The 13,560-nt window shown below is 46.0% G+C and overlaps 1 protein-coding gene across 3 annotated transcripts in view; it reads right to left on the bottom strand.

Moving 5' to 3' along the window:
* Positions 1 to 13,560, bottom strand: part of LOC141110390 (dual specificity tyrosine-phosphorylation-regulated kinase 1B-like) — a 130,936-nt gene that overhangs the window by 88,300 nt on the left and 29,076 nt on the right. The window lies entirely within an intron of this gene.

Genomic DNA, 13,560 nt, shown 5'->3' with positions numbered 1-13,560 from the left:
TCATGCACTGTGAAGAAACGGACCACCGTGCCGTTTCTTCCCCCAGCGTGTGCCGTGACAGACGTGCTGCGCAGCAGGAGTGACGTCACGCGGCTCCGGCCAGTCACAGATCTGGAGCCCGTGGCCCCGGAAGGAAGAGGGGCGAAAATGGACGCGGCCTGCACAGTGTCATATAGTGGGCTTGTATGTGATGCATATTAGCCCATTATGCTTTTAATTTGCAGGCCTTGCGGGGATCAAAAGAGGAAGTAAAACCCATCGGGATTTACTTCCTCTTTAAGCGCTACTGTTTACCTGTTTTCATTTATATTTGGTAGCCTGTTTGTATAAAAATAAATATATTTTTTAAAAACTCATTTTTGGTTAAAGTGCATCCTGCTTTTTTTGGTTTCGGTACCAAAATTTCCCTTTGGTGCCCCTCTAATACAAAGCTTCCTCTAATTGGCTGAATCAGAGAGGTGGGCTGATGAGGTCACAAGCTCAGAATCAGCCAGAGGAAGCTTTGTATTCATTGCTAGAGTACATTGCTTTCTATGAATGGCTGAGTGCTGCCTATTGGTGTCCAGGTATGAGACAGGAGGGTCTTGGCTCATACCCGGAACACAGTGCAGTATATGTGGCTTCAGCTATATACAGTTTATACTGCACATCCAGCGGCCTCACATGTTAGTGAGGGACATAGTTTGGCCCAAACAAACTATATAAAGAGTTACAAAAGCTGGACTTCAGCTTTAAAAGTGTTCCTGTACAGCTGCAGACAAAAATCAGGCCTCCTCCCCTCCTAGAAGGGAGCTGTGCTGTGTGCAAGAGCAGTATAAACCTCGAGACTGGATGGGCAAAAAGGCAAATCCTTTGGCAGGTAAAACCATTCCTTTTTATGCATTTCATCGGTGTGTTTAGTGGTTTACTTGAAGCTGTGGGCAAGAGAAAACTAGCAGCTATAATAGACAGCTGTGCACATCTATTTTAGTACCTCTAAGAAGCTCCTTTACGAAAGTCAGTATCGGCACAACTCCTCTAACCCCCCTCGGGTGGAAATGCCCGGCCCCCACTCAAGTCACTCGGGTGACTGGTATTGTATGGTTGGATGTGGGTTGAACATGAGGAAGTTGTGGGCTGTTCTGGGGCTGCCCATGAGATTCAAATCAAAAATGAGAACCATCACCACCTATCTAGTAAAACTGCCAACTTACTTGATTACTTGTGCCTACAATTGGAATGTCCCGATACCGATACTCACACAAATGCGCCCGATACCTAATCCGCAACCGGAAGTCAGCGGGCGGAGCGGAGAGCGAGTCAACAGGCTGGCCGCAGTGGAACTAGGGGTAAGCTGGCCGGAGCAGGGTGGCAGCCGCATATTCCGTCGAAATCGGAAGACAGGAGCCGTCATATTCGGTAAAGGAAGCGACGTTCCGTGTCTCCCTTGGAGGTTAAACCTTACGACGCCCATCTTGGTACACCCTGCTCTCAGCCACAGTAAGCCAGCAGCGGACATCTTGTTACACCCAACCCATATAGTTTGAGAGTGCAAGGTGTACCAAGATGGGTGTCGCAGCATACTACTATAATAAAATGACATGAATGATGAGGAAAGGAAGGATTTTGCAATGCTATATGCCATGAAGCAGGGGTCTCAAACTGGCGGCAATCCAGCTGTTGGAAATCTACAAGTCCCATCATGCCTCTGCCTGTGGGAGTCATGCTTGTAACCGTCAGTCTTGCAATGCCTCATGGGACTTGTAGTTTCACAACAGCTGGAGGGCTGCCAGTTTGAGACCCCCTGCCATATAGCATTGAAAAATCCTTCCTTTCCTATCATCATTCATGCCATTATACCAGGCCAACAAGTGCCACCTATCATTAGTCTGTATTGTGCTTTGAAAACGGTCACATGACATTAAAAAAATAAATAACAGTATCCGTACTTGTACTCGGTCTTAAAAAAGTGATATCGGGACAACCCCAGCCTACAATGTTCACTTTAAAAGCTGTTCTGTAGAAGAACAAGGACAATTCCCTAGGTCAGGTAGCCAATGCACTACCAAAAAAAAAACAAGAAAAGAAAATAAAAAATAAATTTAAATAAAATAATAAATAAATAAAAAATTGACAAAGAAAAAAGTATAAAAAAAAAAACTTTACAGACATACAAAAGTGTATGTATAAAAGTTTCAAGAGTGACATAAATAACACACCAATACTTAAAGTAGAACTATAGGCGAACTCCCCCCCCCCCCCCATTTTGGATAGAGTTAAAGTGAATGTAAACCCGATTCCTGAAATTTGAGCCCAGGACATAGATCTGTAGTGTTTTCATAACTCTCTTCAAAGCCCCAAGTCCCGCAGCTTTCGCATGCTCCGTTCTTCTGTTATCCTCGTGAAAACTTCTGACAAGTTATCCAACAACTGTGATAAAACCAGCCTGAATTTTGTGTCAGGGTGGGTGCTATAAATAGATTAGCAGAGAGCTGGTCTATTCACAGCACAGCTCTGCAAGTCTCTGCCTATGTAGAAAAGGGGGTGTGTGTGCACCTTTCCTCCAATCAGCTCACACACACAGTGTATGGCAAGAATCCACACCCACAGGTGAATCAGGAAGAGAAAATTCTAACAGGACATCAAATAAAAAAAATTAAATAAATAAAATCAGGCTATATTGTAATTCTACTACATGTGAGGACATACGGTAGAACAAAATGTCTTATCTCACAGGGCCACGGTGCTACATATACATATTAAATACAACTATATATATACATGCAGTAAAAAAAGCTAAAGCCAGCAGATATACAAGTAAAACTTATGTAAGGAGATTTGTTTTATCTCTGTGTATCATCTGAGGCTGTTCTCTTCACTGGGTGTATGTGAGGGTTTACATCCACTTAAAGCTGGACACACACTAGACAACTTTTGTTGGTAGATTTCCTTTAGATTTACCTTCAACTATATAGTGCAAGGTCCTGCCTGATTGCATAGAAATTTAAAGTGTTTAGGTGTGACCCCATATTATACTGGTTTGGTAAATCTAAAGAAAATTGTATAGTGTGAATCCAGCTTAGGGGGGAGATATAACCTCTGTCAGACTTTTTTTTCCGCCACCTGCATTGCAGAGATTTCCTTTCACTTCCTGTCCCATAGCCAAACAGGAAGTGAGAGGAAATTCCTGCAAAGGGAATTTCTTTGGGGACCCCCCAGGCCACCAGAACTAGTGTCCCTATTGGAAGATTTTCCCTCTATTATTTTTCTGGGGAAAACTCAAAATTTGGGACTATTACTTTCAAGGAGAATGGTCAACAGGACAAATAGAGAGGACGAATCTCGGGACACACACAGCAATAACAGCTGATAGATGTTCCAATCCCTCTCCACTCTATCCAAAACTTACAGAAAAGTTTTGCCTTTAGTTATACTTTGTGTAAAATATGTGATCAGTTATGACACCGGCCATTTGATGGTTTGACAGTTTGGTTGAAGACACATGCAAATGTGACAGTTAGCAATGCTGTCATTCCAGGAATAGAACTGTTTTTTGAAACCGTTAAATCAATGGGTTTAGTTCCGCTTTATGATTTACTGCTGTTCAGGGGCTCTGGGCTTCAGCAAAATGGCAGCCCCCAGCAAGAAGAGACAGAAACAATGCTGTAGGCAATTTACAACACATGATTTTGGTAGAATAATTATTAATGTGGAATGTATGTTCCTTGGTAAAGAACATTTTTTTATCAAGTTGTTATAGGTAAAGTTATGCTTTAGACTCCATTTACACTTGTGCGATTTGTCATGCAACGTTGGACATCAATGTCACATGACAAGTCGCCCCCCCCATTCTTTTCAATGGCACCCGTTCAAATTGGTGCGACAAACTTGCAGCGACTTTGAACAGGTGTCTGCACTACTTTTAGGGATCGATCGATATCGTTTTTTTCAAGGCCGATACCGATTGTGCGGCTCCCTTCAAGGCCGATAGCCGACATCAGGTGCCAATATTCTGTAGATTCAAAATTTTTATTTTTACACTATCCTTTTAAATATATATATATTTGTTATTGCTGACATAATGAATGTAAACATCCCTTGTGACGGTAATAGGCATGTGACAGGTAATCTTTATGGAGGGACCTGCTGTCCAAAAGACCCAAAACCCCTCCTCTGCACATGAAAGAATTCAAAACGTCGAGATCGGCGTTTTTGAATACTTCCTATTTTTTAAAAATGGCGCCTTTAAGATGCCAGTAATCCGGAAGAGTGATATCATGAGATCGCATTTACTAGATCTGAGACCAGGGGGGAGTTTAGGGGAGACGTCCCCTCACGCTGCTTGTAATAACAGCCGAGCAAAGAACATACATTCCACTTTAAAGCGCGGTTCCCATTGAAAAAATAAAAAAAATGTAAAAAGTCAGCAGCTACAAATGCTGCAGCTGCTGACTTTTAAATCAAACACTTACCTGTCCCAGGGTCCAGCGATGCGGGGATCGAAGCCTCCGCTCTCCCCCCTCCCCCCTCCGCTCGGCGGCGCCGGCATTTAAACTGTGGGCGCCCGGCTGTGGCTTCACATCCGGGCATCCACTGCGCTTGCGTGACCTGCGCGCCGTCACTGGCCCTGCAATTATCTGGGAACGGTCACGTGTCCAAGATGACTGACAAGAGGGAGGGTGGGAGAGGTGATCTCCCTTCCTGCGCCGAGGGAAGTGACGTCAGGAGCCCAGGCACCGAAGGAGGCAGACTACGATGGACCCCCTAGCAACAGGCATTTAGAGGCGAGTAAAATAAAAAATTTTCTCCAAATGTTTTTTTTTTTAATTTTTTAAGCACTTAACTAATTTTTTTTTTTTTTTTTGGGGGGGGGTGGAACTCCACTTTATTATTTATTCTACCAAAATTGTGTTGTATATTGTATATTGCCTCCAAGCATTGTTCCTGTCTCTTCTTGCTGGAGGCTGCCATTTTGCTGAAGCCCAGAGCCCCTGAAAAGCAGAGGGGAGGGGGGGGGGGGCTCCCGCTGCTTATAACAGCCGAGCAAGGAACATACATTCCACATTAAAAATTATTCTACCAAAATTGTGTTGTAAATTGCCTCTAGCATTGTTCCTGTGTCTTCTTGCTGGGGGCTGCCATTTTGCTGAAGCCCAGAGCCCCTAAACAGCAGTAAATCATAAAGCGGAACTAAACCCATTGATTTAACTGTTTCAAAAAACAGTTCTATTCCTGGAATGACGGCATTGCTAACTGTCACATTTGCATGTGTCTTCAACCAAAGTGTCAAACCATCACATGGCCGGTGTCATAACTGAGCCGCATCGGTTATTATAAGCAAGCTGACCGTCCACACTCTAAAATCCCTTGAAGCGATATCAGTAAGTTTTGTGACCGATACTTCAAAAAAAAAGGAATATCAGCCACTGATAATCGGTCGACCGCCAACTACTTTGGTGCGACTTTGATCCACAGAATGTTAAGTCAAATCAAAACTGCACCAAAAGTCGCCCCAAAGTTGCACTGGGAATCATGCGACTTTGAAGATGCTCTAATGTGAATAGAACCTCAAGGTACCCAGATTAACGCCTGTGCTGCAAAACGACAGCTGGAAAATGAAAGCTGGCATTCGATTGGCTGCTACGACTTCATGCTGCCTACCAACAGCTTTACTAACAAGGCCCAAAGTTTCTTTTTACATGCAGCCAACTGTTAAATGCCTAAATGTTTAACTCGCTCCCATTCATAACAATGTAATTGCATACAGAGTCACCTCCTACACCTACAGGTCCCTGCCAAATAGGACACCGCTAAAAATAGTTTGTTGTTTTTATCTTTGTACATTTAAGATACTAGATTTATACATGCATGCGCAGTCATCGCTGTCAATCATTACGCCGGAACTGGACGTTTGAAAATTACATAGGTTTGTGAACTTGATGTAAAAATGGACAAAAAAAAAAAAAAAAAAAAAAGGGGGCGTTCACCCGCAGAAGTTCAATATTTTATGACTGACAGATGTTTATGTAGACAAAGACATTTCAAAAGAAGCTGCTCTGTCTGGGAAGCCAACTTCAAAGTGATCTAAATCTACAGCACGCTCCATGAATTCTACAAATACACTCCGGAAAAGTTTCAGGAGACGCTTTCAGCCTTGTGTAACAGTTTTAAAAGGGGCAAAAATCCCAAAATACAAGCTGTCAATATGAAAAAAATAACTGCAAAAGAAAAAAAAAAAAAAAAAGAAGAAGGAACATGGCTATAAAAGTATGTAACAAAATCTAACTCAAACTAAAGATACACTATATTGTCAAAAGTATTGTGACACCTGCCTTTACACGCACCTGAACTTTAATGGCATCCCAGTCTTAGTCCGTAGGGTTCAATATTGAGTAGGCCCATCCTTTCCAGCTATACCAGCTTCTGGGAAGGCCGTCCACAAGGTTTAGGAGTGTGTTTATGAGAACATTTGACCATTCTTCCAGAAGTGCATTTGTGACGTCAGGCACTGATGTTGGAAGAGAAGGTCTGGGTCACAGTCTCCACTCTAATTCATCCCAAAGGTGTTCTATCGGGATGAAGTCAGGACTCTGTGCAGGCCACTCAAGTTCCTCCACCCCAAACTTGCTCATCCAGGCCTTTATGGACCTTGCTTTGTGCACTGGTGCAAATCATTTGGTGGAGGGGGGGGGGGGGGGTGTTTAAGGTGTGGGGTTGTTTTTCAGAGGTTGGTCTTGGCACCTTCGTTCCAGTGAAGGGAATCCCTACTCAAGATGGCCACAGCCAGAAATGTTAGGGGGGGTGTTTTTCAAAGTGATTTATTAGCAAAATAAAGCATGGAGATGGATGGGGGAGTTTGCTTTGAATATTAACCACTTGCCACCTGCCATATAGCAAAATGACAGCGGCAAAGTGGTTTCAATATCCCGACCAGGCGTCATATGACGTCCAGCAGGATAACAGCTGCCGCGCGCCCATGGGGGCGCTCATCGCGGCGATCGTTGGTGTGTTGCCAGTCTGACACACCACAACACCGGTCTAGGTAAAGAATCTCTGGCGGAGGCTCTTTACCACGTGATCAGCCGTGTCCAATCACGGCTGATCACAGTGTAAACAGGAAGAGCCGTTGATCGTCTTTTACTCAGTGGCGTCTGACAGGAGTAGAGGAGAGCCAATTGGCTGCTCCTCTCACAGGGGGGGGGGTCTGTGCTCATTGATTACCAGCGCAGCCCCCCCCCCCCCCCCCGAGGATTCCCACACTGGACCACCAGGGACGCCACTAGGACCACCACGGATGTCACCACCAGGTATGCCACTATAGACCACCAGGGATGCCAGTCAGTGCCCACAATGGATGTCAGTGCCCACAATGGCAGCCATTATTGTTTGGCACTGATTGGCATCCATCCGTACCATCAATTATTGTACATCAGTGCCCATCTGTGCCGCCTATCAGTGCCCATCCGTGCCACCTATGTGTACCCATCAGTGCTGCCTATCCGTGCCACCTATGTGTAGCCATCAGTTTATGGCTATAAATGGTTCTTCTTGTTTACACTGTGATCAGCTGTGATTGGACACAGCTGATCACATGGTAAAGAGCCTACATCATAGATTCTTTACCTAGATCAGAGATGTGGTGTGTCAGACTGACACACCGCCGATTGCCGTGCTGCGCGCCCCTGCGGTTTATCCTGATGGACGTCATATATCGCCCAGTAAGGATATTAAAACCACTTTCCGGCCGTCATTTTGCTATATGGCGGGCGGGAAGTGGTTAAATCATTTACGGTTTGTGGTTTCGCTTTAATAGCATTATCTAACATTGGAAGCCATATTTGCCCATCAAGATACAGTAAAATATCTTTACAATAGCAAATATGTGGTCAGATATGACCTAGCAAAAAAAATAAATAAAAAAAAAAATCAACCAAGTTAAGGAATTTTAATAATTTCTGCTGCACTCTTGGAGGTATAAAACTATTGAATGACCCCATATAAAGTCCACCATAGAGAGTTATTAAAATGCCCCATAGGTTTCAAAGAGTTGGCAGATGCCACCCTCATCCAACAGATCTATAAAACACAACATACATGAAAAAACCTCATTTGTCAAACTGGAACATGTAGTATTGCCCCAAAGTCACCAATCTGGTTAAGTAAATGTCAAGCCAGCCAAAAATTTTTTTCTTCTTTTTTCTTCCTACCAGACCAGACTTCCTGGTCTGGTTTTTACCAAGTCTCTATAAGAGTTCCCCTCACTTCCTGTCCCGCTGACCAGGTTTTTCCAGACAGGAAGTGAGGAGAATTCCTAAAAAAAAAACAACACAGACAGAAATATAAATACTTTACTAGAGTAGGGGGGAGGAGGCTACCAGAACCCAGTCAGAATTTTATTTCTGCGCACCCCGTTTTCGCTAACTTCCTGCCTGATAAAATTGTTGTCAGCAGGACAGGAAGTTGAGAAAATTCTCTCTAATGAAGTCCCAGATAACAGTAAAAATCCCAACAGGCCTTTTAATCCTCCCCCACACCATCCAAAATTAGAAAAAAAACGTTTTTGGCACAGACAAACCTCTGTTCTCCAACTGTTATTTTCTAATGTATGTTCTGAGCAAAAAGTGTCTGAGACAAGGAAGGTCTGGTAGCAACCATTTAACCTGGAAGCCACACTAGGAAATAATAGTTGGACAATGAAAGTTTCAGTCCGATTGGTGGCTTTGGGACAATACTGACAGTCTATATTTCAGAAACTTTGAAAGCCAGGGCTGAAATCTGTGGTCTTTCAGCTGCTGCCCACAAGTCTCAGCATGTTGTGTCAACTGTTCTCCTGAGCATCACCATTTCTGTCCTCAGATTTCCCATGAAAAACAAGTTATGCGGGAGGCTGGGGGGGGGGGGGGGGCACCTGTTTTAACACCTGCTGCAGTTGACATATCCTCTCCCAAACACATGGCCGGTTAGCGTGTTATTTCCCAGCCTGGAAAAAGAATAGAACCATAAATTATTCTTTTCTGCCTATATCTACTGCTCAGGCACCACAAACGGCGATGGTCCTTACCAACACAACTTCTAGACCAGTGATGGTCAACTTTCTTGATTTAGGGGGCCACAAGCGTAGCCACCAACACCACCAAAGGTGTCCTCAGTCTGACATAAAAGTCAGAGACTGCGGACACGGTACAAGAGACGGTCAGAGACTGCGGACACGGTACAAGAGACGGTCAGAGACTGCGGACACGGTACAAGAGACGGTCAGAGACTGCGGACACGGTACCGGAAACGGTCAGAGACTGCGGACACGGTACCGGAGACGGTCAGAGACTGCGGACACGGTACCGGAGACGGTCAGAGACTGCGGACACGGTACCGGAGACGGTCAGAGACTGCGGACACGGTACCGGAGACGGTCAGAGACTGCGGACACGGTACCGGAGACGGTCAGAGACTGCGGACACGGTACCGGAGACGGTCAGAGACTGCGGACACGGTACCGGAGACGGTCAGAGACTGCGGACACGGTACCGGAGACGGTCAGAGACTGCGGACACGGTACCGGAGACGGTCAGAGACTGCGGACACGGTACCGGAGACGGTCAGAGACTGCGGACACGGTACCGGAGACGGTCAGAGACTGCGGACACGGTACCGGAGACGGTCAGAGACTGCGGACACGGTACCGGAGACGGTCAGAGACTGCGGACACGGTACCGGAGACGGTCAGAGACTGCGGACACGGTACCGGAGACGGTCAGAGACTGCGGACACGGTACCGGAGACGGTCAGAGACTGCGGACACGGTACCGGAGACGGTCAGAGACTGCGGACACGGTACCGGAGACGGTCAGAGACTGCGGACACGGTACCGGAGACGGTCAGAGACTGCGGACACGGTACCGGAGACGGTCAGAGACTGCGGACACGGTACAGGAGACGGTCAGAGACTGCGGACACGGTACAGGAGACGGTCAGAGACTGCGGACACGGTACAGGAGACGGTCAGAGACTGCGGACACGGTACAGGAGACGGTCAGAGACTGCGGACACGGTACAGGAGACGGTCAGAGACTGCGGACACGGTACAGGAGACGGTCAGAGACTGCGGACACGGTACAGGAGACGGTCAGAGACTGCGGACACGGTACAGGAGACGGTCAGAGACTGCGGACACGGTACAGGAGACGGTCAGAGACTGCGGACACGGTACAGGAGACGGTCAGAGACTGCGGACACGGTACAGGAGACGGTCAGAGACTGCGGACACGGTACAGGAGACGGTCAGAGACTGCGGACACGGTACAGGAGACGGTCAGAGACTGCGGACACGGTACAGGAGACGGTCAGAGACTGCGGACACGGTACAGGAGACGGTCAGAGACTGCGGACACGGTACAGGAGACGGTCAGAGACTGCGGACACGGTACAGGAGACGGTCAGAGACTGCGGACACGGTACAGGAGACGGTCAGAGACTGCGGACACGGTACAGGAGACGGTCAGAGACTGCGGACACGGTACAGGAGACGGTCAGAGACTGCGGACACGGTACAGGAGACGGTCAGAGACTGCGGACACGGTACAGGAGACGGTCAGAGACTGCGGACACGGTACAGGAGACGGTCAGAGACTGCGGACACGGTACAGGAGACGGTCAGAGACTGCGGACACGGTACAGGAGACGGTCAGAGACTGCGGACACGGTACAGGAGACGGTCAGAGACTGCGGACACGGTACAGGAGACGGTCAGAGACTGCGGACACGGTACAGGAGACGGTCAGAGACTGCGGACACGGTACAGGAGACGGTCAGAGACTGCGGACACGGTACAGGAGACGGTCAGAGACTGCGGACACGGTACAGGAGACGGTCAGAGACTGCGGACACGGTACAGGAGACGGTCAGAGACTGCGGACACGGTACAGGAGACGGTCAGAGACTGCGGACACGGTACAGGAGACGGTCAGAGACTGCGGACACGGTACAGGAGACGGTCAGAGACTGCGGACACGGTACAGGAGACGGTCAGAGACTGCGGACACGGTACAGGAGACGGTCAGAGACTGCGGACACGGTACAGGAGACGGTCAGAGACTGCGGACACGGTACAGGAGACGGTCAGAGACTGCGGACACGGTACAGGAGACGGTCAGAGACTGCGGACACGGTACAGGAGACGGTCAGAGACTGCGGACACGGTACAGGAGACGGTCAGAGACTGCGGACACGGTACAGGAGACGGTCAGAGACTGCGGACACGGTACAGGAGACGGTCAGAGACTGCGGACACGGTACAGGAGACGGTCAGAGACTGCGGACACGGTACAGGAGACGGTCAGAGACTGCGGACACGGTACAGGAGACGGTCAGAGACTGCGGACACGGTACAGGAGACGGTCAGAGACTGCGGACACGGTACAGGAGACGGTCAGAGACTGCGGACACGGTACAGGAGACGGTCAGAGACTGCGGACACGGTACAGGAGACGGTCAGAGACTGCGGACACGGTACAGGAGACGGTCAGAGACTGCGGACACGGTACAGGAGACGGTCAGAGACTGCGGACACGGTACAGGAGACGGTCAGAGACTGCGGACAGGGTACAGGAGACGGTCAGAGACTGCGGACACGGTACAGGAGATGGTCAGAGACTGCGGACATGGTACAGGAGATGGTCAGAGACTGCGGACATGATACAAGAGATGGTACAGGAGATGGTCAGAGACTGCGGACATGTTATGGATGTTGGAGATTGGGGACATGCTTCAGGAGACCGCTAGAAATCACTGCTATACCAGGGCAATAAAACTACAGGAAGGGGCGGAGACCAGACCAGTCACTCTGTGCAAGTAGAAAGAGCAGGAGTCACTGGTCTTTATTACTGGAAGTTTCTAAACACATTTCACACTGGATTACTGTTCAGATCTGGAAGTACCACCTAACGCAAACCAAGAGTCAACTAAGAATACACAAGACACTCCCACTTAGATTGTAAGCTCTAACGAGCACTTTGATTCCTCCTGTATTGAATTGCATTGTAACTGTACTGTCTGCCTCATGTTGGAAAGCGCTGCGCAAACTGTTGGCGCTACATAATTCCTGCAAATTAATAATCCCAAAATTCAGTTTTTTTTTTTTTTTAAATTCCTTATTTAGCCATCAATGAATCCTACAAAACAGAATGGAAAGAATATACGACAGCTGCATATGATCAAGACCGGGCATTACAGAACGCAACTAATAATGCAGAGCATACACAAGCAAAAGGGATGGGCTATGCATCCCGGTTAAAATGTCGCTAAAAGTGGCCGGGAGTCGGGAACATTCATCAACAAACATCAAAATTCCGAGACCATGTTAAACGTTCCGAAGTTCAGTTCTGATTTGAGGAAGACTGTTCTATAGATTTAATTTTTTTTTTGGGGGGGAATCCTGAAGCCACTCTGTCCAATTAGTCAGTTTTAACAAGCGAGTTAGAATTTATATTCTTCAAACCAGTTGCTCCTGGACTACTGGGGATTCTGTCCTTCCCCCGATTTCAACTAGAGATGCACCGAAATTTCAGCGGACGAAAATTGCGTTTTTGGCATTTTGCCGATAGAGAAAAGGGTGCCGATAACGCACCCAAGTTTGCTGCGATTTTACTATGCTTATTGTGTGTTTTTTATAGATCATGTGACTCAAAAACTGCATCAAAAACATAACACGGGTGCGTTATTGATGCGTTCTTGCTACATTTTTTCAATGCTTTTCAACAGGGAGGTGCATTTTTTTTTTTCAATTCAAAGATTTTTATTGGATTTTTTTTTTTTAAGATAGAGGTGCTTTTTTTTTTTTTTCACTGACCAAAAATGCAGCAAGCAAGATTTTTAACACAGCAACGGACCAGTGTGAAGACATACATAGAATTTAAAAGGGATGCGTTTTTCTTTTAAAGTTGCCGATAATGGGCGACATATTCATTTGAGTACATGATATTAAATGAAAGTCAAATATAATACAATTATATATTTAAAAAAAATATATATAAATATATATATATATATATATAAGATATAGAGATTATATATATATATATATATATATATATAGATATATAGATATATAGATAGATAGATAGATAGAGAGATATCTGTCTCTATAATATATATATATATATATATATATATATATATATATATATATATATATATATATATATATATATATATATATATATATATATATATATATATATATATATATATTTTTTTTTTTTTTTTTTAACTGTAAATTTGCAGTCAAGAATCCTGAATTTTCGGTACCAAAATTTCCAACCGATTTGGGCTCAGAAAGGCTCCATACAGAATGCTATACTGGTTTCAGAAAACAGAAGGCCTTGCTCAGGGCAGAAAGCGTGCATCTCTGCAAAGTAACCAACGGCAACTAATCGGCCCTCATCTGTCTGCAGAGATTGCTCACATCTTACTGGTTGCTATGGGTTAGTTAACATTCTCATTCATTAAGTACATTTGTTTACATTATTCCACCCCCCCCCCCCCCCTTTCCCTTTAAATCCTGTGTGTGTCTGTACATTCACTTAT

This window comes from Aquarana catesbeiana, linkage group LG10 (genome assembly GCF_042186555.1).
Source record: "Aquarana catesbeiana isolate 2022-GZ linkage group LG10, ASM4218655v1, whole genome shotgun sequence".
Taxonomy (NCBI): domain Eukaryota; kingdom Metazoa; phylum Chordata; class Amphibia; order Anura; family Ranidae; genus Aquarana; species Aquarana catesbeiana.
This window is presented reverse-complemented; position numbering and strand designations above follow the sequence as displayed.